This window comes from Cyanistes caeruleus, chromosome 4 (assembly GCF_971803275.1).
Source record: "Cyanistes caeruleus chromosome 4, bCyaCae1.hap1.1, whole genome shotgun sequence".
Classification (NCBI taxonomy): domain Eukaryota; kingdom Metazoa; phylum Chordata; class Aves; order Passeriformes; family Paridae; genus Cyanistes; species Cyanistes caeruleus.
Genome location: NC_141704.1, coordinates 17,005,891 through 17,032,538, shown reverse-complemented (window position 1 = coordinate 17,032,538; position 26,648 = coordinate 17,005,891). Strand labels below are relative to the sequence as shown.

The window sequence follows — 26,648 nt, the reverse complement described above, 5'->3', positions numbered from 1 at the left end:
AAACACACTCCCACTTGCTGCAGTTGTTTCAACAGGTTACCACTATATTAATACATTAAAACAGCCTTCCAGGGCTAAACAGCTAAACAGGTTCTAGAAAAAATCTGAAGAGGGATTTTGTAGAAGGGCATGTAGTGACAGGACAAGAGAGAACGGATTCAATGAGAGAGAAATTTAGATTATATACTATGTAGAAATTCTTTACTGGAGAGTAGCGAGGCAGTGGATCAGGTTGTCCAGAGGAATTGTGGATGCCCTGTCCCTGAAAACATGGAAAACCAGGGTGGATGGGATTTGAGAAAACTGGTCCAGTGATGGTGTCCCTGCCTGTCACAGTGGGCTTGGAACTGAATGATCATTAAGGTCCCTGCCAGCCCAAATTATTGTATGATTCTATGCTTCTATGCTACAGTAAAGTCAATGGTAAAGGATTTGACATATCATAGAAGTGAATCTTAACTATTATCTGTGCTACTACAGTGTCTTTCCTGATGAATGCCCTTCTTTTTTATTGTTTTACTGCTTGCTTTAATTCTTATAGTGGTGTAAAATGAGAAAAACTCTTCTCTGCAAAAGATTTCATAGCTAGCTAGAAATGGTAATTTTTCAACAGGTTCAGTTCAGAGGCTCTCACTAACTGTGTTTCTGTTCCTGGTAGATAAGTCACTGATGATTCTTAATCTCATAATGAAAAAAACAAGTCCTGACAACAGATATCGTCACATAAACAATTCTCTAAAAGATAATAATTATGTAGGAAAAGAAGCAACTTATTAAATAATACTGAAATAAAAAGCACCTTGAATTGGATAAGCAGCTGAAGATTAGACAGCTGAAGATGAGCAGCATATAACATTTGTATCATAGGAACACAAATTCATTCAAATTTTCATTTCTAATAAGTATGTCTTACTCTTCACATGATTTTGGTTATCTGAGAGGTCATTCTTTTTGTCTTATTTACACATAATATTTTCTAGAGAAAGCCACACTTTCAAGGGTATGTATGGAAGAGGCAAGTCATTAAAAATAGTCCCAGTCTCAGGGACCACTATTTCCCTAAAACCAATGATATTACTTATGTTGTTTCTGATGCTGTCTAATCAATCCTAGAAATGTCTAATCAGACAAAGCTGGAAAAATGTAGCTGAAGCTATATTAAATGAGTCTGAGCTGATTTTTTCTTGTTCTTCTCATTTTTTTTTAGTGTGTGGTTTTTTAGTGTCATAAAGGATTCTTTTTTCTAGGGAGTTTATGGATGGATTTTGAATATTAAAGGAAAAACCAGGATACAGGTGTTATGGCATTCCAATTACTTTTACAAAGGGACATTCAGACAGAGCATGAGTCATTGCTGAATTCTTCTGCCTGTGAAATGGCTGATATTAAGAAAACCTCAGAAGTGAAATAACCTTTTTTTAGACTCCTTTACCCCTTGTCATCTTTACACACTCAGAGCTTGCATTATACCGGACCACTGCCTATGATAAAATTTCATTTACATAAATGTGCTTCATGAATTAACTTGTATTTTTTGCATCCTTTTTTTCTGGTTTTCTAGAACTATTAATGTGGATCTGAAGGTTTTTCATAGTGTCATTCACAGTGGTAGGTTACACTTATTCATTTGCTTAATTAGTTCATTTATCAAATGGATGTGCTCCATTGTAGAAAAGCCTGATTAAAAGCCTGTCTTTTCTGTGGGTTGGTTGGACTCCAGCTCGGCTGTGAGTTGATTTCACTAAAACCAGCCAAGAAGTTTATAGAATGAAGACATGAGCCTGATCGATCTCCAGTTCCTCCTGTTGTGTTCACAAGAACATTAATAACAAGTAATTTTTTCTAAAATTACAGAAAATGAGGAAATTTCTTTCATTTGTGTGCTGAAGACAGAGTTAAAATTGGCCTTATTATAATTATTATTTATATTGCAGTGGTTTCATTGTGCATGCTACAAATGTGTAGTATAGACTCTTTTGAAAACCCTAAATTCTAAAGAGAAGAGACAAAGGCAGAAACAAGAAATGGAGACAGAGAAAGGTGAAGTAACTGCTTAGAGACCACACAGCAAGTCACAACAAAACCAAAAATAGAATGTCTCTTGTCTTGCAGTTCACATTGTCTCCAAAATCCCCAGTAAAAAATCATAAATTCTCTGAAATAAATTCTTTACATGTTGAATATCAGTTTTCTTGCTGTCGATTGAGTGAACATCTGCTGTTTTCTTGGCAACAATTCCAGCCAGTTTGAGGCACATAATATGTTTTGTTCCTTTGCAGTATTCATCACGGTACCTCACAAAAAAATAAATATAATTTAAACTATGCTAACATATAGAACATATATTACAATATGTTTCACCTAAGGGTTGACTAGAATGGGCACTGGAACAGATCAAACTTTACATGTGCATTTTAAGCCCATTTTGTTGAAAATACACATTATAGGAAAACAAAGAAACACATTTTTGCTGTGAAATGCAAGAGCAAAACAATACCTAAAAGATAAGGATTTTCCTCACAAATAGCTGAATTTAGTAGACTTTGAATACATTAGTTTTTACCAAACAACTAGTGATCTTGACAAGATAGGAATAATTGTTCAAGAAATGGTATAATTTTAATTAGACTGATAGTTGGATCTTGCTCATCAATCTGTCTTTTCCAGAGTAAATTATAATCTAAAACAATGGCAGTGCAAAACCATTAAGCAAAAAGTTTAAAAGATTCTTGAATTTTGTTCACTGTTTTAGTTGTATCCCTACCCCATATAAAGCCAAGATTGAAGTCTTCCTATCACATTTCCCATCCAAGACTTTCATTTCCCTGTGAAATAAATCTGGAAACACAGAGCAGTAGGAAGTGGAGCAGGTTTGAGCTGGTTTCTGGTCAGGACAAAGAAGAGGTGGGGAACTCCACAGTATGCATGAAAGGGCAAGAGAGAAGGAAGTCTGTCCCACTGACTTGCTTGCCAAATTAGGGGCTCAAAAAGTTTGACTATTAATACTACAGACAAGTAATATAAAGTTACCTTTTACTGAGTTTTAAAAAACTTGGAGGTTTAGGCTTTGGTGACGATTTTTGGGGCATGATTTGAGTTTTGTAGGGCTTTTTTTTTGGTGCGTTAGGGGAGTTTTCTATTTTGTGGGTTTGGGGTTTTATTGTTTGAAGTTTTTTTGCTTTATTGTGGTATGTTTCCTAATAAGTAGGCACAAGGGCCTATTTAATGTGCATAGTTGTGATATTTTGAGATTAAACACAGCACAAAATGGAGCTATAACAGTATATGAAGATGAAAGTGGGAGACGAGAAACAGCTTAAAGTCTTTAAAACCATTTTAAATTTGTTGATAATTTTAACAATCTCTAAATCAGTCATGTAATTGAAACATTCCAGATACAGAGAAGGGAGGGTTAGACATCTCTTCATTCACTTTCATATCTTCATAATTTTAAGACAGAAAGAAATATTGTCTAACACTTGTCCCCAACATTGACTCAGGATGGAATTCACGTCTATTCACCTATGGAAGAGCAAACGCACCTTAGAAAGTCACTTCTCTCAGTCTGATGTTCTCTGAAGTTAGAAGGAGCATCCTGATACCCTTGCTGCTCAGTCAGTGATTTATAATCTATTATCAATATATATTCAGATAATTGATAGCTCAGCTTCCTTCTTGACTAGCCCCAAAAATTGCTAAACTTTGAATTAGTAGAAAGGGGAGTAAGATACTTAAAAGCAAAATAACTACCCTAAACCTTGAAAATGTCTTCAATTTAGTTGAACAGGCTCTCAAATAAATACCCCAGCAAAGCATAAAGAATCACGTGTGCAGGTTTTACACATTCCAAATTTACTTGCCTATTCACTAGGGCTGCTGACATAGCAGAGCACGAGGCTCACACAAAGAGATGGACTCCCTTGTTATTCTAGATAGAACAGAATATTTCTTCCCTTATCTTTCTGTCTCCTCTAAATCACATCATAATTTCCTTTCTTAGTTTTAGTTTTCTTCTTCGTTTTATTTCAGGCTTCTTGAATTTAGAGTCATTGCATTTTGCTAAACTCACAAATAACTTATTTTATAAGTTTCCATATGAGTCCTTAGATTTATTGCTCATCAGTGTCATATTCAGTTTTGTAACCCACGTTGCTATGTTGTTCCCTGCTGTTCATCAATTTCAGTCAACTGATTTCTATTCAAAGCTAATAAAAAATGGTTTGGCATCAGCTAACTATAAGTAAAAATGTTTCTAGAGAAAGACAGCAAGATATGCATATACAGTTCTAATTATTTTTTATTAGTTACTTAGTCTGCTAGGTTTTTAATTATAACAAACACAGTTTCTTATAACCCTAAAGCCAAAATGCTTGTTTGCCCCTTGCTTGCATTAACCTAGCCAACAAGATGGACACAAATGACAATGAGATCATCTGCTTAGACAAATAATTTCTGTTAAAAAAAATTATAAATAACAATCTAGGTAACAGAGATAGTCTGATTATTAGGCTTCTCAGCAGATGATAGAAAAGATGTGGACTGCCTACAAGCAAAAAACATACATCATCATCCCAAATGAGTTCTATAAACATCAGGTTATGACGTTAACACCTTCAAAATTCCTGTCTTTCTGAACATATGTCACTTTTTTAAGAACAAAATCAGACTAAAAAGAATAAGCAACTAAGCACACAGTCCAGTGACTGGGCTATATAGGACCAATTCTTTACACAGACAGGACTTGCATGAAAGATTGAAGAAAAGCCACTACAGGATTCCCACTAGGGTGTTAATAGCATAATCAGAAAGAGATCTGGAGCCTGAATGCAGATGCCTCTTCTGCTGGGTCAGGCATAACCACACTCACCTACAGGGCTCTGCATGGAGTGTGCAAGAACATTTGCAATGACAATTTCATCAACAGTCATTAACCAGTTTGAACTGATAGCAAATTAAATGCCTTCTTTTTCATATGTTCTAAATTAAACTAAAGTTATGGACAGGTGGAATATATTGTTTCTAGTAATATATAAAATATATCTAGATAATTTTAGTAAGAAGGTAATATAAAGGGGGATCTTTGTTTGAAGGCCTTCAGGACCAGTCATGTCCACAGCAGCTCTGTAAACATTGGTTAAAACGATTAAATGAGAGGTTGTACCAAGGACAAAGCAGGACAAAACAACAGGAATAAAAGACCTGGTTTTCTGGAATAAAAGCAGTGGTTTCTGCTAAGAATGATGTCATGAAGGTGTGAGACATTGATTTCACTTAAAGTCTTAAAGCTGTGAAAGAACAAGACTTAAATGCAAGGAGAAAAGGGAATGAGACAAAACTCCGTAGAACAAAATTGGTGAAACATGAAAGCTCTTTTGCAATGAGGGGTTACAGTATAAAGACTATATAATATACTACTATCCTTCACTTCATAACAGACCTATTTGAAAAAGAAATATATATAGTTGCTAGGAAATTCTGTTTCCTTTATGACCTTATGTTATTCTTATTAATTTCAAACAGATCTAAGCCAGTGATGATAGATATTATAGATTAATTTCATGTAACATTTTTTCATAAATCTTCAGGTTGCTTATACCCACAAATCATTATGAAGACCATATTTTGTAGCATGCAGCAAGACTGCAAAGTCTTCCACATCTCTTTATGTACTTTTAGTGAAGAAAGAATGGGGAGAGTATGTATATATACATTTAGTTTTCACATATATGCAATTTTGAACAGATAACAGCTATCTTTTTGGCATAAGCCTTCTAACTATGCATATAGTACAAAGCATTTGCAATACTCTTTAGATCTACAGATCCTATAATACCTATAGAATACAATGATTGCATAGCTGTAAATCAAAAGTTGCTTTTATAGTACACTAAGATTTTTTTGTCAGACAACTGAAAAGACAGAGATAATTCTAATGGATTTGGATAATTACTGCATTGTGTCTAAGTAATATTTATAACAATTCATGCATCTTTATCATTTATTGAGGCAGGATCTCCCTAAACTAGTCTGAGACAAATTCTTAAGGAACTTGGAAAAGCAGTTTTCATGATTTGCTTCAAGAATCTTGGTTTAAGATCACTTACTTGAAGGTAGTATACTTGAAAGAGTATTCACAAATTAGAATACTTCTGAAGCTCATCCGGTTTATACCAAGTATTAGCTTGAGCCCATCAGCTCTCAGAAAATGTGCTAATAAGGCCAACTATGGGTTAACTCCCTTATCTAGGTGAAATGAGCCATGTGTGTGCAAGAAGGCATGTTTGCACACCCCATTATGTAGTTTCACATCATGTTCCAGACATATCTCGGTAGTTCAGTGTTTAGGAATTCACTTCTCATTGCTTTATACAGCTGATTACACATATAAAGGCTCTGTTATTGAGCACACAGTGCAAGGGACTGTTTTGTTAACAAATGTTCTGTTCCACGGATGAGATGGTACATAATTACAAACACACAGATCTTTTCCTTTTGTTATTTTGTGAATACCTGTTTTAAAACAAGCAGTGAAACATTTTTATTCCCAACATTACTTTCTGTAGCAATTTAACTTCATTTCTAGAGTCTAACATTTATGGCTTCTACATTTTTCCCTTGTCAAATAATACTTTGAAGAATGTAGGATCACACCCTTTTTTACAGCAAGTCTTTCTTCTCATATCTCCATAGCTGTGTGAATAGCTGAGGATATATTCAATCTTTAATTATCCTCAATAGAAGCTTAATGTGGATATATAGCTATCAAGACCAGAGCAGACATCTTGTCATGGAGCTGTACTAACACAGGAGATAGCTTAGAGCTGAATCTAAAAGGCCTTAATAGTGCACTGTGCTGATATGGCCTTCTTTTTATTTTGTCTTCTCTTAAAATGTGGAATGAAATTCATGGGAACAAATCCAGTCTACAAAAAGAAACATATATCATATAAATACCTTAAGGAGATAGTGTAGTAAACATCATGTATATATTAAATCTCTCTTGCATTACATTGTGATACTGAATTATTTAACTGCAGAAAGCAGAGCAGAACAGATACACCTAATTGAAATATCATGTTCTAAACTGGCCAGTGGTTTTGACTCCCTAAATAAACATGAGAATATGTAAGTTCCTCTGTTGACCAAATTCTGACTTCACTCACAATCAGACCGCTGGTCTAAGATGTAGCTCAATGCACTGTGAGCAGCAGAGAGGAACCAATCATTCCACTCCCATGTTGTGCTGCTTGAGGGGGCAGTGGAGGAGATAGACGATGTAGGAATGAAGGAGTGAAGTCGAATCTGGGAGAAAGGAAAGTGCTTCTTTAATTTTGTCTTTGTTTCTCACCATCCAAGTCTATTTTAATAGGCAAGAAATTAAATTTGTTTTCCCAAGTCAAGTCTGTTTCGTATATGACAGAAATTGGTAAGTGGTCCACTTGTCTTTTTCTTTACTTACAAGTTTTTTGTATCTTGTGCCCTGTCCTGTTGAGGAGGGGGAGTGAGACAGCAGCCAGGTGGACATCTGGCATTTTGTCAAGGTCAGTCCACCACTGTCAGTAACAGAAGAACAGTCACAAACACAAGAATGTCATTCCCAATGTTGCCTTTTTCCCAAACTGGAAATGAAACTCTAAATAATTTTAGTAAGGAGGTAATATAAAAGGGGATCTTTGTTTGAAGGCCTTTAGGACCAGTTATGTCCACAAAAGCCCACCCCCACCAGGGATGAGTACATTTTATAGGTTTTGGGAAATTAGAATAAATGATAAAAAACACCAATTAGGAGGACAAGTGGTGATGGAATTCCTCCCCTTCTCTGGAGCTCCCCCTTCAGCACTAGTTGCATTTTCTCCATGAGAATGCATCTCAAGGAGTTGATCTCAGCCTTGGTTCCCAGGAAGAACCAAGATAGCACTGAGCCTTGTGCTTGTGCTCCCAGGGCTTGTGCTCCCAGGGCTTGGAGCTCTGAATTTGTTTTTTCTTTCTGCTTAAGGCCATGGAAAAGTATTGGAAAAACTAGTCACTAATAAAATATGCTATAGAGCTACAAATATATGTGTGAAGAACACAGAGAACATATAAAAGAAAAAAAGGCAAAAGCCTAAATGGCATCACCAATTTCCCAAAGAAATCCTTTGTGTAATTTCCAGAGTGAACATACATCTAAAAAGATATGAAATAAGCTTGAAAAAAAATAAGCAAATTATTTGCATGCTAAGAACCACATTAGTGGAGAAGAGCCATCAGAGTTCTTTGGAGCTTTCAGTCAGCGTCTTTGAATATTACAAATTCTTATTCAACAAATTATATAATGCTATTATATTTCCCTGATTGCACTTAAGAATTCAACCTATTCAACTATTTATAAAGTTAATATATTAGAGCCTTATCACAGTGGAATTAGACACACTTGAAAGGCATCACAATACATACACATTTTCAGTAAAATATTTTAAAGAGAAAACTTCACCACTAAAATAATGACATTCACTTCTTTCCCAATGTATTTCCATGGAGATCGCCTAAATATGAATGAAGGTTTTACTTCTTTACCTTTACATTGTGTATACTTATAATGAAAGAAAAAATAAATAAATCTCTGTTTCTAGAGTTAATCCTGCTCTGCCTATTTTGTCTATGAAAAAACACCTGAAAGACCCTGGGATGTTTGAGACTCCTGGGAACAGACTTCAGCAGTTAATCGAACGCCACCCAGTGTTAGAAGAAGAAATCGCTACTTCTCAGTCCTGCTCTAAAATAAGATGGGCATTGAAAAGTGAGATGGGCATTGGAAAATGAGACAAGGGGAAGACTTACAAAGAAGGTCGAGCTGTATTTTATTTTTAAAGTAGTATTTTTAGATGTAGTTTTCTTACTGCTGCTGTGCTATTAAGTGGAAATTAATTAAGACAACGAATAGAAGAGTAGATAAGAAATAGTGAGGGAAACAAGTTTAACCTTCAATTTAAAAAATATTAGTTTGAATATCTATTTCAGGTAGTATTGATCTAAAGTTTAATATTGAATTTATAATCTACCAATTTTCAAAAAATTTTCAGCAGTGCTAGCCTACATTATATAAGTTGTTTTCTGTCTTTTGAACAACAGTAGCTCTTGATAATTAATGGATATTAGTGAAGACAATTTTGAAAGCTGTCTTAAGTCCCAGCCACATATTATTCAAAGATTAATTGTATCATTTTAAATTTAAAACAGAAACAAAACAAAACAAGCAAACAACTACAACAACAACAACAACAAAATAAAGTGTCTTGATATATTATATAGTTGAAGGAAGAGAGTGCTGGGAAAAGAATAAATATATCCATAAAATTCAAGAAGTTTCTGAGAAGAATAATCAATGCAGAGATATAAAAAGCAACAATTTTGAAATAATTTTTGGTCATGCCTCATGAAACATCACAGAAAAAAAACAGAATACTGGGGGTGGAAGGAGGGATTTTGCCTTCAGACACTCATGTTTTGAATATTTGTGACTGATAATTAATTTGGTTTTTGCTTCTTTCCCTGGTCCCAAACTGTTGGTGAGCAACTCACGATTGTTTCACTTCAGTTTATATTTTTCTGAACGACTGCTGCTATTGGTTGATCTCTTGGTTGTTCATATTCACTTTGTTACTCTTGATTCTAAATTAAAACCTGCCTTGACTACCCACGCAACAAATCAGCATGACAACAGAGAGCAAAACCCAAACACTTTCCACACTGTGCTGTACTCAGTAACAGAAAAGGAAATAGACAAGAAAACAGTGAAGTTTATTTGGTTAGTTTTGGGGTATTTTATATATTTGTGTAAATATAGAATTCATTTTATTATTCATTTTATAATAATTATTTTATATTCATGTGAATATTTGTGCTGCAATCTGAATCTTTGCTATACACTTTAATTCACAGCTAGGATAAAATCTTTCCCTAAGAATATACCTGTAGCTACTCTTTGTGTTTCTTACTATCATTTCCTAAAAATGACTGCTCACAGCTCAAGAAAGAGGATTTTATGTATTATTTTATACTACATGAAAATATAAGCCTCTTCTCTCAACAATATGCACCTAGCAGATTTGATAACCATCATGTCATATCTACTCTAGTTTACATATACTGATAATGTGAGACATTTTTAATGCTTTTGTTAAGTAGTGTATGAGGAAATAGAACAATGAATAGTCTTTGGAATTATTTGGAAAAAAGTCAGTTATCATGGGACCTTGATGGGCCAACTTTTTACTGAAGTTCCTAAGGTTATTTGAAACATTTCAGTCGAGAGTGATAGGAAACATCTTTTTTCATTAGTATATAAACAACTCTTTTTATGAGAACAATCTCTGCAATCATATCACCACTGTAATAGAGGATGCCAAATTCATAATCCTGGTATTGTAAGAGAATATAATGTGTACCTCACTGAAAGAAAACAAAAATCAACTGTCTTAATAAATAAATAAAATAAATTAAAATAAATAAATAAATAAATAAATAAAATTAAAAAACCAAAAAAAAATAAACTGAACTCACATTGAATTTAACAGCTTGAAAAGAAATTAATACTAATTATAGAGTAAATAATACAAATCAGAACCTCTGCAATCTGGTTCTTTTTTGGTAATAATGGTTACCTAAGAACAGTGCACATTCTTCATAAGCCAATAAACTTGTAAGAGATGTTTAAAAACCATTTTATTGTTTTTAATTTAAACTTCAAGAAGTTGTGGAACAAATGCCAAAGATAGTATTGTTTGCCACTAAAGAGATTCAGCATTTTCTAAGATGCTGTAATTTCCGCATATAGTAGTATTTAGATTTCCATTTACACAAACACATGCACTATAAAATCAAGATGGACCCCAGATGCAGATGTAAAATTAGAATTAAATCCAAAGTTTTTCAAAATAGGCCTTGGGGTTTGGGTTGGAGTTCAGCCTGCTTAATACATAGCACATTTTTTCACATAAACATATTTTATATCCCAAAAATAACAGAAAAATATATACTCTTCATTGTTTTCTATTCTAAAGAACAGATAACTGACAATTATAACAATTTTTTTTTTTTTTATATTGCTATCAGCATAAAACATAGCTGTATTTTCCAATTTAAAGGAATGGGAAAGAACGAATGACTGCTTTTATGCAGGGTTTTTCTATTTACTACATACCTACTTCATTAAAAACTCCTAAACTGATCAAAAAATAAAGTGGTTCAATTATTATCAGCACTAACAAAAAAGTGAAATCTGAGGGGTGGGGGAAGGATATATATATATATATATATATAAATGGTTAATAAAGCTAATATTTTATAATAAGAATCTCCTTTAACAGGTTTTACTCTGACATGATGGGGAATGAACACCAGTAATTAAATGAGTTTGTGAGGCAGAAAAAATAGTAGTAGTAGTAGTAGTAGTAGTAGTAGTAGTAGTAGTAGTAGTAGTAGTAGTAGTAGTAGTAGTAATAGTAATAATAATAGTAATAATAATAATAATGATAATAATAATAATGATAATAGGTTCGTAGCTATTTAAGCAAATTATTATACAAAACTTGTCATGTTCATATGTTATTTCAAATACCCCATGACAAAATGCCACGTCTTTAGCAAGGAAATATATCTCAGGGTATTTATTTAGATTTGTATATTTGTAGAAATTTTTGTATTATTTGTAAATACAGTATCTCTATATTTAATACATGGGGGTTTTTTCCCTTTTAGAGTGGAACTGGTTAAAACTTAAATGATAGAGATTAGATACATTTTCTTCAACAAATTTTCAAATTTAGTACAGCCCAGAAGAATAAGTGCCGTTACAAATTGGGTGGGAATTAATCACATCAAAATAGTCTTCTTAAACCATAATCACAAGGACTTTAGTATTTATACATGCCACCAGGAAGGAGATGCAATCATTACAATCTGTGATCTGAACTGTTCTCTGTGTCTGTCTTTCTCCATAGGAGCTGAAGAAACCTCAGTTCAGTGATGATGGTGCCCAGTTTGGGCATGTGGGCTGTTAAGGGTTTCTGCAGTCTGAGCTCATGAGAACAAATAGAGAAGAAGGCAGGCAATGCAGAATGAAAAAAAAAAGAAAAAAAGGAAAAATGGTCTATAACAAGAAAAAAAAAAATTAGATGAACGAGGTCTGGATTCATTCCACTTAACTTGAGATAGTCTGCTAGTTAGAATCATCAGTCACTCTAAGCTCCCTGCACAGAAAAACAAATTAGAGACAGAAACCTTCAGAAGGCAATCTACCCCACCTAAGAGCCAAGTCATCTTCGGGTGGCTTGTCCCACCCTGTTCACTCAGGAACAACCCTTGCTCCCAGATAAGGTATGCCATTTTATTCCTGTAGGTATCCTTGAGCTTAAGTAAGAGATGGGAAAAGTGGCAAAAATAGTAAGACATAGAAATTAATAGCTGTCCAATCAACAAAAAATTAGGAGCATGAATGAGAAAAGATTAAACACAAGTTAATCACCATAGAAAGCAAAAATTGCAAAGTGGAAACTGAAGAAGCAAAGAAAAGTGCAACAAATTACACAGAATTAAAAACAAGAAAAAGCTTTTCTTTCTATTTAAAAAATAACATGGATAGAGATGGCACTGATGGTGTGAATCAAGAGGCTGTGTTCCATTTATTATGTTTTATATTATTTTTATGTTAAAGCAGACTGGGATAGCTCTAGTCAATTGACAAACATTTGTCCACGCATATGGTTTGATGAGATATAAAGGTGATGATGATTTCAGCTATGCTGGGACTTGTAATATTTCAAACATCCCAAATTATGGCCAAAAAAACTAAATCCATCCAGAGAGAAAAAAATTTTCTAAGCACCCAGACCTTACTGAGAGATTCAAATGAATAACCTTTGTCAAATATGTATATACCCTCACTAAAATAGGGGTGGGGAGGAAAAGTCTGCAGAAAATGAAAAAGTATCTTGAACTAATTATTAAGCGATCTTTGGTAACACGGGTTAACAAATATTTCAATGTTCATTATTTGTTGAGCCATGTACATCTTGTTAACTAGAAGGATAAAATACTCCAGTTCCCCCATTGAACAGAACACTCTCTTTGACTTGGAAATTGCGCAGCTTCCAAAACCTACTTAATTTACACAGGCTATCTAAGATGTTAAATGAACCATAAAGGGCAGATGACAGAGACAAATAATCCTTTTCCCTGAAAGTGCCAAGTTTCAGGGCCTTGGTCTCCGTCTCACACTGACACAGTGTTTGACACTGGAGGACCTGGCTATCACTTTCTATAAATGGCTTAACCTTCAGCTTTGTGTGGTCTGTCTAGTACTATACCCTGACAATTAAAGAAAATCAATATCTGGTGCTTCAATGCTGAAAACATTGAACCCACTTTGGAGGTAAATAATTAGTTCAGAAATGCTTCAGGCAATAATTAACCAAACTAGACTTATTAGGAACTCTTCCCTACAGCATTTTTCCTTTTCAGAGGTGTTTAAAATCTATCACATAACTTCTAAATTATTTAGGTTTAAGCATTTCAGCTTTTGACAGTGTTATAATTAACATTGTTTGACTGGTTACTATTTTACACAATAAAATATTCTCAAATCATCTTAGTGAAGCTTTAGACCTCATGCTCATTTATTTAATCTACAAAGAGAGAAACACATAAATTATTTGATTCAGAAGCCTCTGATTTACATTCCTATTTAATACTCATGGAAAGGCATGATTGTTTTATATGTTTCTGTATGAATCATAGATTACACTTTTGATTATACAACACATTTCCTCAAAGAATTCCCATGTAAGCCACTGAGTATGAAAGTGAAGGACTAACACACTTAGCTGTCTGTCAGATTTTTTCCACTGGCTTTAGAAGGAATAGGAACTTATGGAAAACTCTTATGGTGAAGTCCAGTGATATGTCTGACAAATTTCATGTTTACCTCATTTGACTCAGTGACACAAAATGTAAAAAATGTCATTCCTGTTGGCTAGATACCTTATGGCTCGGCAGCTGGCTGGAAAGAGAGAGTGGGAGGAGAAGAGGTAATTTTTGTCAGACTAGATGTTTGTATTTTTCATTATCAACTGTTGAGTTATTATCCAGCTTAGGTCCTAGCAATTTTGAAAGCATCAATATTTATGTTGAAGTCAGCAATTCTTCTGAAGCTCTACAACACATGTAAATATTTTTCAGGATCTGGGTCTCTACATATGTTCTGTTGCTGTTACAAGACAGGAAAACTAACGTTTTGAAGACAAAAAAGACACTTCATACTTCTGGGTTCAGTGGTTCTGTGCTATCCTCACACTCAGTGGACTAAGCTATGATGCCACCACCATTCTTATGCAAGTAATTTACAAGAGCAAAGTAAGAGATTTTCACAAGGCTGGGACTGAGGATTGCATGTGAGTGTGAGTATGCCCGTGTACACACACCGCTGCTCAAAAATCCATCCTTCGCCTTCAAAACTCTATGGGGAAAAACTCTTACTAGAACATTTATACGAAAAAAAAGGAAAGAAAAATCCTAAACCCAGTTTTGCAGCTAAACAAATTATTCACCCGCAGCCCCTCTGAGATCAGTGGAAAGAGTTACAGAAGCTCTATATAGAATTCTACCCTTTTTTCTCCTCTAATTGAACTACTTGATAGATAAAATTAGTATGGTATGTAATCTGTTTTCTCCAGTGCCTCATGAATTTCATGGCTATAAAAGTACACTTCATTGTACAATGCCTTAAAAAACCCAAACACTGTAGGAATTGCCAGTCATGGATTACTTTCTATATTTTATAGAATCTATATCATCCGTTTAACAATTTAAACATGACTAGTCAGGAAAGTCAAACATGGAATCATAAGGGTTTACCTTATAAAGCAAAGTGCATACCTGTGGAACCTGAGACACTCTAACGCAGAAGAGAATTGTCCTGCTTTATTTCACCTGCTAATCTTGAAATGTAGAAGTACAAATAATGCAAGCAAGATATCTGATTTTAGTTACACACTTAAGCTTCCTGTATGCTCTCTGTAAAGGGATTCAGTTCTCTGTCCATTGGACCATATCCTACACTAGAATGCATAACTTCTGGAGCTGATTTATTGACTGCAAAAGGGTTATAAGCAGCTTATACTATGGGGAAACAGTGCCCTCATTTTCATAGTATAGAATGCAAGCAGCTACATATATTTCATTTTAAGGTATCATAAGTCAACAGAAATTAGGTTCATGATTTATAAGTTGTTCAGAGGGTCAAAAGTTTGTGTCTCTTAGGATAAGGTAAAATTGCTCCCAGAACACTATTAACCGTACTTACAAGTTCTCCACTAACTACACGGGGAGGTCTGAATAAAGTTGTGTGTGCTTGAGGCAGTTAAAGCCAAGGCAAAAAAATTCTACTCATGATGCCCAGCTTTTAGGCATATAAATTTAGATAAGACAAACTTTATCTATCAGTTATTTCCCACTAGACCTCTCTCTGCCCATTATCTTGTAATTTCTTTTATATGATTGCCATATCATGTGGCTCCTATTTTCACTTAGTTCTACCAGTTTTATATCACTGACCTCACACACATCAACACTCACATTATATTAACAGCGTGAATGTTTAATTTTCTTCCCATGTATTTAAATTTTAAAGGTTAATTCAGTTACAATACTTCAGGCTATATCCATAAGAGGTTTAACGAAACACAATTTATTTCAGAGTAGTATTATTTGAGTATTTTTTATTTATTTTCAGAAATTGAGGTATAACAGGAACAAAACTTTAAAAAATGTCAATATCTATTTTTTTTTTAATAAAAATTCCACCAAGGATGTAAAGTATTTATTCAGTCAGTATGTTCTATAGATATTTGAAGAAAAAAGGCATAAGGAGGATACATACTTGCCTTTTCTAAGATTATAGATTTGGGTTCAGTATAAGAGTAGAAAATATTAAAGACAAAACATTCAGTCACCTGAAATTATTGTAAAAATGTACCATGGAGGACAAAATAGGTTTGCAAATAAGTTGTTATAAGATTTTTGTTGAAGGCCAGGGTTACAAGAAAATAAAGTCAAATGGTGCATTTTATTATTTCATACCCATTACATTCTCATGGGTAGATGGTACCCTTACTGTGAAAACAGATTGATTAATTTTCCGTATACTCCCATATTTTTATATTGATCTTCACCTTATTTGTGTTCTTTTGCCTTTCATGGATTGTTTACCACAGAAAGTTTGACAGACCATTTTTAGTGCTACCCCTGTGTTCAGTGTAGGTCTTCACTATGGCAAGCATTTCATTCTGGCTTTAATGAGTCAGGGAAGTCTAAACTGAAGAATGAAATCCCAGCACTTTTCAGAACCATTCATATGAAGTCTTGGGCATTTTAGGCACAATCAGCCAGCTTCTACAACATTTGGTTGGTTTCCATATATTTTTTTCCATTTCTTTGCAAACCTCCTGCCCTCCAGTGACATTTTTAATTCTCAGCAAACATTGCATCTCATTCAATAAATATTTGCTCTGTTGTGTTGGAAAAGGTGAAGACTTTAACACCAAGGGAATAAAATCACTGACAGTCTAGAAGTAGGATGCCATTCAAACTGAAGGAACAGGAGGAAATGCAAGTGGAGGAAATAACTTTATTACAGATAATATTTCTTGTTTCTGTATGACCACACGTCATCCTTAATAGTATTTTAACATGAAACAATCATACAAGTCTCTGCCCAACAGGGATGTGAGCTCAGTCTAACCAAAACTAACATTAGTATGAAGGAAAGTTTAATTACTACTCTTAAGACTGACAACTACAGGTTTTTTGAACTATGAAGATTACATTCCTCTCTTCTCAATAATGTCTCTGCTGTACCACAGGAAAATTTCCACTGGAGATTGCCTAGATTTATTTTGAAACTAGATTCATGGAAATTTGCTATAAAAACAATAGGTTTTAGATGCCTTTAATGTAAAAACATCCAACATCCAAGTATTTAATGTCTGAACTGTCCAACATTTTCCCAGGTATTCAGGTGATGATGTTCCTATGCTTGAAATCAAAGATGTGTTTTCATTTAAAGATATTCCACAGTTAGTATTTGAGATACATTTATATTTTCTGTCACTTTTTTAATATGCTGTCTCATGACCACCTACTAATTAGGGAACTAAATGGATAATTTAGAGCATCCTATATCTCATCTGACCTTCTGTGTATCAGTGGAAAAGCAACAGAACACATGCGTGAGATCAAATTATTGGCATTTTCTCTGACATGTTAGCAGTGATGAGGAAAGCAGATGGAAAAAAACATATTAGATATTGATCCCTTTCTCATTCCTGCATACCCTTTAATTAGATTTGGATTGTAAATAATGCTATTGTATCTTGTGACAGTATGCATGAAATGATGGCCTGAACTGTATCTGTATATATTTTGACAAATGAGTCAACCTGATTGCTTGGGAATTTTATGTGTTAGAAACATATGCTTTTCGTGAATTTGCAAATTTTCTTAAAAATTAACATTAAAAAAAATGAAATGCACTTTTGAATGCATAATGAGGGAGTTTACCAATCTCTTTTAAGGAAAGGAAATAAAGAAACACACGTAAGGATGTGCTGTTAAAGTTTATATTCCAAGTATGCAGAAAATGAAAACTAACCAGGACACCAATAGGTCAGGATTTCTGTCCTTTTGTTATGCCACAGCTGTCACTGCATCAGCACCAAGCCAATACCATGCAAACAAGCAAACATGCCCCTCCATTTTACACAGACTGTGGTACCTCACAAAATTATCCTTCACAAAGGTGATGTAAGTCCTGCAGAGTTTTTCAGCTTAGTTCTGTTGTCACACAGGGAATGCTATCTGATTGTAAAACAAGCTCTCTCCTATAGCAGGCCACATCAACAGCCTGATCACAGGCTCTTATGTTTTGCCATAAAAACATGAGCAGCAGCCCTGAGCAGCTGAGCAGTCTGGATATTCTTCTGCATGCTTTGAATTCTGGAGGGGCTGATTAGCAGGAGATCTGTGTTGTAAGACTGCAATTACACTGCATAGGGTGCTATGCCAGTTCTTGGCACACAGGTGATCCCAGCTATCTGTTATTAAGACAGTCAGAGTTCAAGAGTTTGGTGCAGAGAGACAAGAGTTTCACACAGGAACAACTCTGTATTGGTTCACTTCACACTGTTATGCTCTGTTAATCTCAAAAGATCACTTCAGTGATGTTTAAAACAAATACATGAAAGTATAAACCTGAAATTAAATATAAGGTTGCATGTAATTAAAATTACCAATTTGGATTTCCCATTCTGTTAGGTAGTGGTGCAGACTATTAATGAAGTATCCTCTTCTTAGAGATGGCAAACAGGACAAGAGGCAAATTGAGGAACATAAAATTCCGTTTTAAAACAACAATTTCTGTTTCATTATTACTTTTTACTGGTGGGATCATCAAATAGTGGAATAAATTTCTGAGAGAGGTTGTGAACTCTCTGTTGTTCAAAGCACTTAAATCTGATTGATCAAGATCCTGGGAAACCTGCTGTAGTTGACAATGACCACCAGTCTCTGCCAAGCTCCACTATTCTGCCAAAAGACATACATTTCAGTGAATAAGTTTGCTGATTTTTCAGATATAGTAATATATATATTCCCTTTGAAGAGACTTGTATGAATATGCTGCTGCAAGACCTTCCAAGTATTTTCTACTAGAGGACAAAAACTGTATATTTATCTTTTTTTTAGAGTGGGTTACACTCCCCCATGATAGGACAGATCAAAAAACTCAGCATACCACACATATGAGTACAAAGATTCCTGTTCAAGGCTGTCTAGTTAAAAAAAAAAACCAAAACAAAAGCGGTTTCTTGAGATTTAGCAAATCCACTTTTTTTTCATTTAAAATACTATTCATTGCACTCCATTCCACATGCCATGCAATCTACTTCTCTGTTCCTTCCTCCCAAAGCACCACCAAACCTAAGTTTTACGAAGGATTTTGGAGGAGGGGAGGAGGTGGAGAAGATCTAAAGAGATTCATCCAGCCATTTCTCATACAGACTATCTATTGCTAGTGACTTCTTAGCATGTGGATACAGCAATGGGCAGAGTGCTAAATCTTACAATAAACTCAATGAGATGGTCTGAATGGAATAGCTGTAATGGTGTGGCTTCTCTTCAGTAAACACAAGCCACGGAGAAGTCACGGATTGCAGTGTATTGTGATCACGGATTGCAGTGATTGTGTATTGGTAAGTCTGCTATGGTTCTCCATGGCCTGCAATGAATGTCAAAAGCCTCAGATATCTGGAGCTGGCTGCAAAAGAGAGCAAGCCATAAATACAATGTCAAAGGCATTTGCTTTTCATTTTTTAATCCACTGAAAATACAATTATCCCCAGAGACAGGAGATGAAAGAGACTTGGGAAAAAGGAATTTTTTACAGTCCTACAGGAGATTGTCAAGAAGGGTGTTTTGTCAGGCTCTATTGGCTTCACTAATTTACTTATTTCCTAATTTCCTTCAGGCCTCATCACCTTTTTTAAGAAACAGTACTGTACTTTTTTTTTTGCATTTATGTCAGTAGTTTGAAAATTCTTTAAAGTGACTTAAGTGGCATTGAGGATCAGTGGAATTTTGGTTTGAGTTTTTTGTTGTTTTGGGGGGTTTGTTTGTTTGATTTTGGTTGTTTTGGTTTTAAAGACAGTTGCTATTAAAATGTTCTCAATTAGAGACCAAATCCCTTGTATTTCAATTAATGCAGAAAGATGTTAATGTTAAAAAACCCCAAACAATTACAAGGGAAAAAGAAAAGCGGCTGCTGGGAGTCTCAGTTGGGAGGGTCAGGGCTGCCCTAGGCCAGCTCCAACCAGCTGAGTACCTTGGCCAAAATGGAAACACCACTGGAAAAACAGATTTCAGAAAAGTCAACACACTGCACAGCAGTGAAAAGTGAGGTAAAAACTGTGAGAAACTGCCCAGCAGAAACCCAGATCAATGAAGGAGGAGGGGAGGTGCTGCAGGTGCCAGAGATAAGATTCACCTGCAGCCTGTGGAGGGGACCATAGTGGAGCAGGTATTTCCCTGCAGCCCTTGGAGAGATTGCTGGAGTAGATATTCACTGTAGCCTGTGGGACGTGACACATGGGTTGTTGTAGGTGGATATCCTGGTTTTGGCCAGGACAAGTTGTGAATTTTTCCACAGTAGCTGTGAGGGGGTGGAGGTTGAACCCGTGTGGTGTGTGGAGGTTGTTATTCTGTACAACTCATTTCACGGCCAAGGAGAAAAAGTAAGGGATTCCCACTTCCAAGGAGAGAAGTGTGACTGGTACTTGTGAAGGAAAAGGTGGCCTGTGGAGGGTCTGCTGCTATTTTTTTTTGTTGCCTCAGAGGTGTTTCATTTGGTGCTAGGTTGGTCAGTGAGCATCTTTTGCAAGCAAATCATTTTGTATTCTTATGTTATTAATATTGTTCTTGTTCCTATTTGTTTTCTTGTCTAGATTTCATTTCCAGTAAATGGTTGTTATTACAATTTGGGATTTCTCTTTGTCTCTCTCACCAGAGAGGTTGGGGAAAAGGAAGAAGTTTGTGGTTTGTATTTTAGTGGGAGAAATTAATCAGGGAATACTGCTCCTAAACCACCACAGTGGATAAGGTCTGAAGGAGCTGTGGCATGTGGCAGACCCACACTGAGCTGGTTTTCCCTTGAGGACTGCAGCCTACTGAAGTAACTGTGCTGAAGCAAAGAAGTCTCAGGAGACAAGAGCAGCAAAGAGACTGTTATTGGAGTCATCACTATTCTCCCACCCCACATCCTCCCCGTGCCTCTTGAGGACAGGAAGAGAAGTTTGGAATGAAGCGGTAAGGTTGAACTTTGGGAAAAAAAGGAGAGAAAATATGATCTTTAATTCTTGTCTTTTTTTTTCTTACTATCCACACATATTTTTTTCTGTCGATATCTTGGACTAATTCTCTGAAGTTCAGTCTGTTTTTCTTTTTAGATTAATTGGTAGGTTAGCTCCCTGTTTCTATTTCATTTTCTCCTCCTGTCCTGTTGAGGAGCAGGAGTGAAAGCAAGGTTATGTAAGTATCTGGCTGCATGTCAAGGTTAATCCACCCTATATATAAAATCCAAATAAAGTTACCTTGAATACCAGGAGCAGCAATACTTTTGAATACACTGTCAACATGTAGATTGAAAGGTTCTGTGAAGTCTGTAGCCTATGAATATATGTACAGTATGTGCAGTACAGGAAGAATATCACTAAAAGTACCCAACTTTTGTTAACAGTACCACAGAAGATGTGAAGACAAAGTTTGTCTTGTAGAGACCAGCATCTCCAAAAGGCCAGAACTACCCTCATATATGAAAGACTAAATATTTCTTCCTCTACTACCTAAGCTCTACAGATGATATCTCTATTATTTTTATCCATGTTGCTGTCACAGGTCCTGAGTGTAAAATCTATGAGAGCAAGAAAGACAGTAAGCTCAAACCAGTGTCCTTCACTATATATATACACACATACATTTACATAATGCATTTTAGATTGAATTATTAATAAAATGGTAAAGCATTAATAAAAAAATATTAATAAAAGATAAAGTTATCCTTTACCTGTTCTGAGTTACCAAAGAGCTTTTTTCCTTTTTAATTATCTATTTTCACACAATTTTAATCCACGAAAGAGCTTGTAATCAGGGCCTTGAAATAGGAAGGAGTATTTGGTCTTCCAGGTCCTTTGACACATTTAACATCTTACCGCATTTTCACGTAGCAGAGGGATCAAGGTGTCTCATGACATAAGGGCATTTTGATGTTCTCAAATGCTGCTGCAAGGTGTTGCATTTCAATACTTGTAGACTTTTAACTCACATTTATTTAAGCCTGCTAATGGAATTAGAGAGTTATGATGCTTCTTGACAGTAGGTATGTTGTCCCATAGATTTTTGCAGAACTTCCGTTTCCATTAAAGGGAGTTACACACTGGAGTACTGATGTCTATTAATACAAATAGCATCTTCCACAAACAGTCTTCTAAACAGCAATTTGGGTGTCCTAAAGCTCTCTAGTCATTCAGGAGAAATTACTCTGATGTCAACACTTTAGCAGCAGAGAAACATCCATTTCTCTGTAAGCACTCACAAGAGACTCTCAAGCAAGACCTTTTTTTTTTTTGTTTTAGTTAGTGAAAATGTCTTCTATTCTTGAGCCTATTAACTTGTAACAATAGAAATAATAGGAGCTGAGACAGGTGTAGAAAGTTTAATTCTCTTCTTTCTTGTGAGCTTCAAATTTGAAAAGGGAGTTCAAAATTCATGATAAAAAAGGTTATTAAAATTCATGAATGCCAGTATAATATAATTTTGATCTGCACAGTTTTTCAGGGATTGTTGTCAGTTTCTATTCCACTGTTAGCCATCATTAACAGCAAATATGACAGATACACTAATGAAATCGATTTGGTCATGTTATCAATTTAATTCAAAAATGTAACCCCATTTTATTACCATGTAAGTTATAAAGGCTTATAGGCTAATATCATCTGTCACTGTAAGGGTTCTCTGCTGGACTTCTTAATAAATAAATGTATGTTTATTTTATTTTTTTTTATATTTTCAATTAATTACTTCAGTACAGCAGTAATGCTGGTTTAGCTCATGGTAGGACTGAAATATTGGTCAATGCACTCTAGTAAGGGAAACCTTTCAGTGAAATGAATATAGCAATAGAGTATTGCCTTGGAACCTTGCTACAGCTGGGCTATAGATCACTTTGCAGCAATATTCCCTGCAGCCTACTCACTGTCTAAGAAATTAATACATTCCTCATGCCCCTATAAGAGGTCTGCCTTGTTGTAAGGAAGTTTTTTAAGGTACAGTGAAAGCAGGACTGTCCTCAAACACATACCTCTCTCATTAATAACATTAGAAAGCTCAGCAAGATACTCCTCCTTGTAGATGGCAATATTTTTTTGAGCATTGATTATCTGATGAAACCACTTTATAGGTTTTATGTTTTGTTTGGAAAAATAACAGACAAAGTTAGCTATCATTATGACAGGTGTCACCAGATGGCATCATTAGACACAGACTTCTGAATTATTTCACTGAGTGACCAAATGCTTAAATTTAGGAAAGTTCTCAATTATAAATATAAACTTAGGCATTATCTTAAAAAAATGAATAAGTAGCAGTATTTTTACTTCTGGTTCTAGTTTGTTCTTCAGGAAAAACTGGGTTTGGAGCACAGAAAAATACTGTTGGAGGTAAATAGTTGTTTTACCAGCTGATTGCCTTGTTTCCAGGCTGAGACATCTTTACAAGTAAGTAGAAAGTCAACAAGTTTTACTGTGTATCTATCTAGACTTTGTATGTCTAATTTTTCACAAGACAAAAAATAATGATAAAAGACTTCTGAAAAAGCAAAATTTTCTTTTTTAACTGAAGAGACATACTGAAGAAATCTTTAATTCCTGTTCATCTCAGAAAGCTATTCAAATTGCAGTGGTTTCATATTGTGCAGCCTATACAAATACCCCTCAAGAGCAGCAAACCTGGGGGCCAATTGCCACCTGGCATACAACTGCTCAGTATCATGGCAGTATCATGAGCTGGGCTTCTAGTTGGAACTGCACCACACACTGTCAAACCCACACCAAATCAGGATGACCACCCTTAAAATAATTCCTTTAGGACTGCTGGTAACCATTACAATGGGTATGTCTGTACAGACCTAGAGGATGAAGCCAACAGGAGAAAAAGGAGAGGAGAGGAAGCTTGCTGAGTTTGTCAAACTTCCTAAGGAGACTACAGTCACCATCTAAATAATACAAAGTGCCCTTGCCATGGAGTCAGTGACAAAGATTTCTTCCAGCAAGATTTTGTTAATCTATGAAGAACAAGTAGTGAAGTACAGGGAACATTAACCTGATGTGTACAATTAAATGCAAAGATTTCACAATAACTTTTCCCTTTAACTTGCTGTATATATCTTTGTGTTTAGACAGTTTTCATCTGTTTCTGGTTTGGAAGAAGCTCTACAGCAACACATGTAGGTTCCCGTAAGAGCCTCCATTTCAAGAACAAGGTGTGGCCATGTGCTCTTCTTAAGAACTGTCTGTGTCATTTCCAGGGATGTTTGTCTCCTGTGCACTCTAAGATCTTTGTTATTTACTTTGCTAGTATTTCTGCCCCTCCAGTTCTCACCCTCATTTGATTTGTCTTGCATGAGCTGAAAGTTACATTGTCACTCTCATGTTGCTCTCTTCAATATTCTGAGAAGAAACAAAACTGTCTGTGGAGAAAACCAAGTTCTGCATGGCTTCATTGAGGCAGAAATTGTAAGTTCTGTCAAATTAAACATAATTATCTTTAATCACCAACACACTTTTCAGTTTGCTAATAGCACAACATTTAGGCTTATATGCTTTAAAGTTGCAGTCCATGTTGAATTTCTCCTCTGGAGTCTGGTTAAATGCATCTTTGTAGAAGTGAATGGAGAGTGTAGACAGAAGGAGCCACATTAATTTCCATCTATCCACGTGGAGATTGTCTGCATATACAGGAAGAAATATATGACCCTTGCACTTGTTTTAGTTGTTGTGGTGGGAAGACCCTCTTTACTGCCACTGGGGCTCCATGAGCTGTTTGGTGCAATGTGTTTGTACAAACATGTTAACAAACACATCAGGCTTCTACTACCCACTGTTTGTTATCACCTTCACAGCTCAGTAAAAAATGCTGGTTGACAGCTGATGCCAACCTTTCCTGTCATCATAGCCTCTGCCTGAGGTGGGTGACATGTATTGTTATGCCTGTGTGAGAACCCAGACTAAACCACCTGTCTCTCTTCTTGGGTACATATAAATGTATACATCAGCTTCTTCCAGTGGAGCGAAGGAAGATACTTGCTCACAGTTGCTTTATACAATGGTTTTGAGGTAGTACTCAAGCTCCTTAGATAATGTAAACTGCTCTCTGCACATGCTAACATTGCTCCTTCTGTTATGTCAGACCCTATACTCATAATTACCTTTTGAGTTTCTATTCCTAAACAAAGATCTGTACAGAAATTTTCTTTTTCATTCTATATTTTGGTATGGGGTTTGTTTGTTTGTTTTCTTTTTTACATTGACAGTCCTTATGTGTTTTGTTTTGGTTTTTTTTTACTGCAGCTGTTCTTTGCATGCTAATTATTAATACTTTTAGAAAAATTGTTTTCTGATTATTTGTTAATCAAATTTGTTCATTTGCACAGGGCTTTTTTCATCACTGCTGCACAATATTGCATTTTAGTGTCACTTTCACTAGCCTGATACTGGCAACATCAAACCTACAAAGTTGTGGGCATGGTCTGTCCAAGCCAGATGTGGAGGGCATCAGTGCCATGAGCACGCTGAGCTTTGTAAGAGATATGTACTGAAAGGCTTCTCCAATGGCTTGCTGGAGCTCTGGAAAGGCATAACTAATTTAGGATTACCATATGAAACCAGTGATCTGACCTGGGCACTGAGTAGCTTGAAACCAACATTAGTATCCATTTCAAGAGCAGAAATCCCTTTTCACATAATTCCAAAAAATTGATATAGTTGAAGCCACAATTACTTTGATGGTGTAAGAAATGATAAACTGACTCCCAGTTTTCAGTTTTCCATTTTCTGCTAATATTTGGTGATCCATTTTGTCTCTACATTACTTCATATGCCTCCCACATCTTCACTAATCTGTGTAATTTACTGATACTAACAAACTGTGCAATCTCAGTATTCATATTTCATTCATAGTCAAAAGCAGTACAGGAACTTGTGTCAATCCTCCCACAGAATGGCTCATTATTAGTCACTATCTATTCTGGCTTATTGTCATTTCCACTTTTTAGTTTAGTTTCCATTTTTTAGTTTATTTTTAATCAGTGACAGAATTACCTTTTTATATATTACCCATGGGTCTCAAAGTTTAATGGGATTTATATCTCTAAAGAAGACAACCACATTATCAGTAAAATTCTCATCTCTGCAGTTAAAATAATGTTTCCTTTCTTATTTCCCTGTTTCAAATAATACTCCTTTTGACTCCCCTAGTAGGCACTGAATACTAAAAAGCACTTACTAAACAAGAAATGCTTTGAAATGAAAAATTTGATTTTCCTCTGGTCTTGGTTGTTTTTTTCCTCAGTTTCTTTCTTGACCTCCTTTCTCTACTCAAGCCCCAGTCTGAAAGCAGAATTAGAATGTTGTGATTTCTGTCCATCTTTATTTGCTTAAGCCCAGTGTGAGAGATTCATTACTTCAATGTAGGATCAATTCTGTGATGTCAGAAAAAAATAGTCAAGCCATTCCTGTCTTTGTTTGTTATTCATGTATATGTGATTCTTGATATACACTGTACAAAGATGTTTAAAAGGAAATGCCTTCTTATGTATTTTTTTAAATTGGAAAATATACTGCATATATGTACATTATATATAATAAAAGAGCTGGTTCTAGGTGTGATTTTCTCCCTCGATTAAGTATAATAAATATTTCAGGTTTTGTTTGGGGTTTTTTTGTCTTTGTTTTGGTTTGGGTTTTGTTTGTTTTGTGGTTTTTTTTGTGGGTTTTTTTTTGGAGGGGGCA

At 35.2% G+C, this 26,648-nt stretch overlaps 1 protein-coding gene and 1 long non-coding RNA gene across 7 annotated transcripts in view; one reads left to right on the top strand and one right to left on the bottom strand.

Annotated features, from left to right (window-relative positions):
* TAFA5 (TAFA chemokine like family member 5) overlaps positions 1 to 26,648 on the bottom strand; it is a 473,208-nt gene that overhangs the window by 42,936 nt on the left and 403,624 nt on the right. The window lies entirely within an intron of this gene.
* Positions 15,870 to 26,517, top strand: LOC147653448 (uncharacterized). Of its 2 annotated transcripts, XR_015286166.1 has the most exons (3): positions 15,870 to 20,892; positions 23,250 to 23,357; positions 24,038 to 26,517. It is a non-coding gene; the product is annotated as an uncharacterized LOC147653448 (long non-coding RNA). The 2 variants fall into 2 exon arrangements; XR_015286167.1 differs by having other exon boundaries at positions 21,323 to 26,517.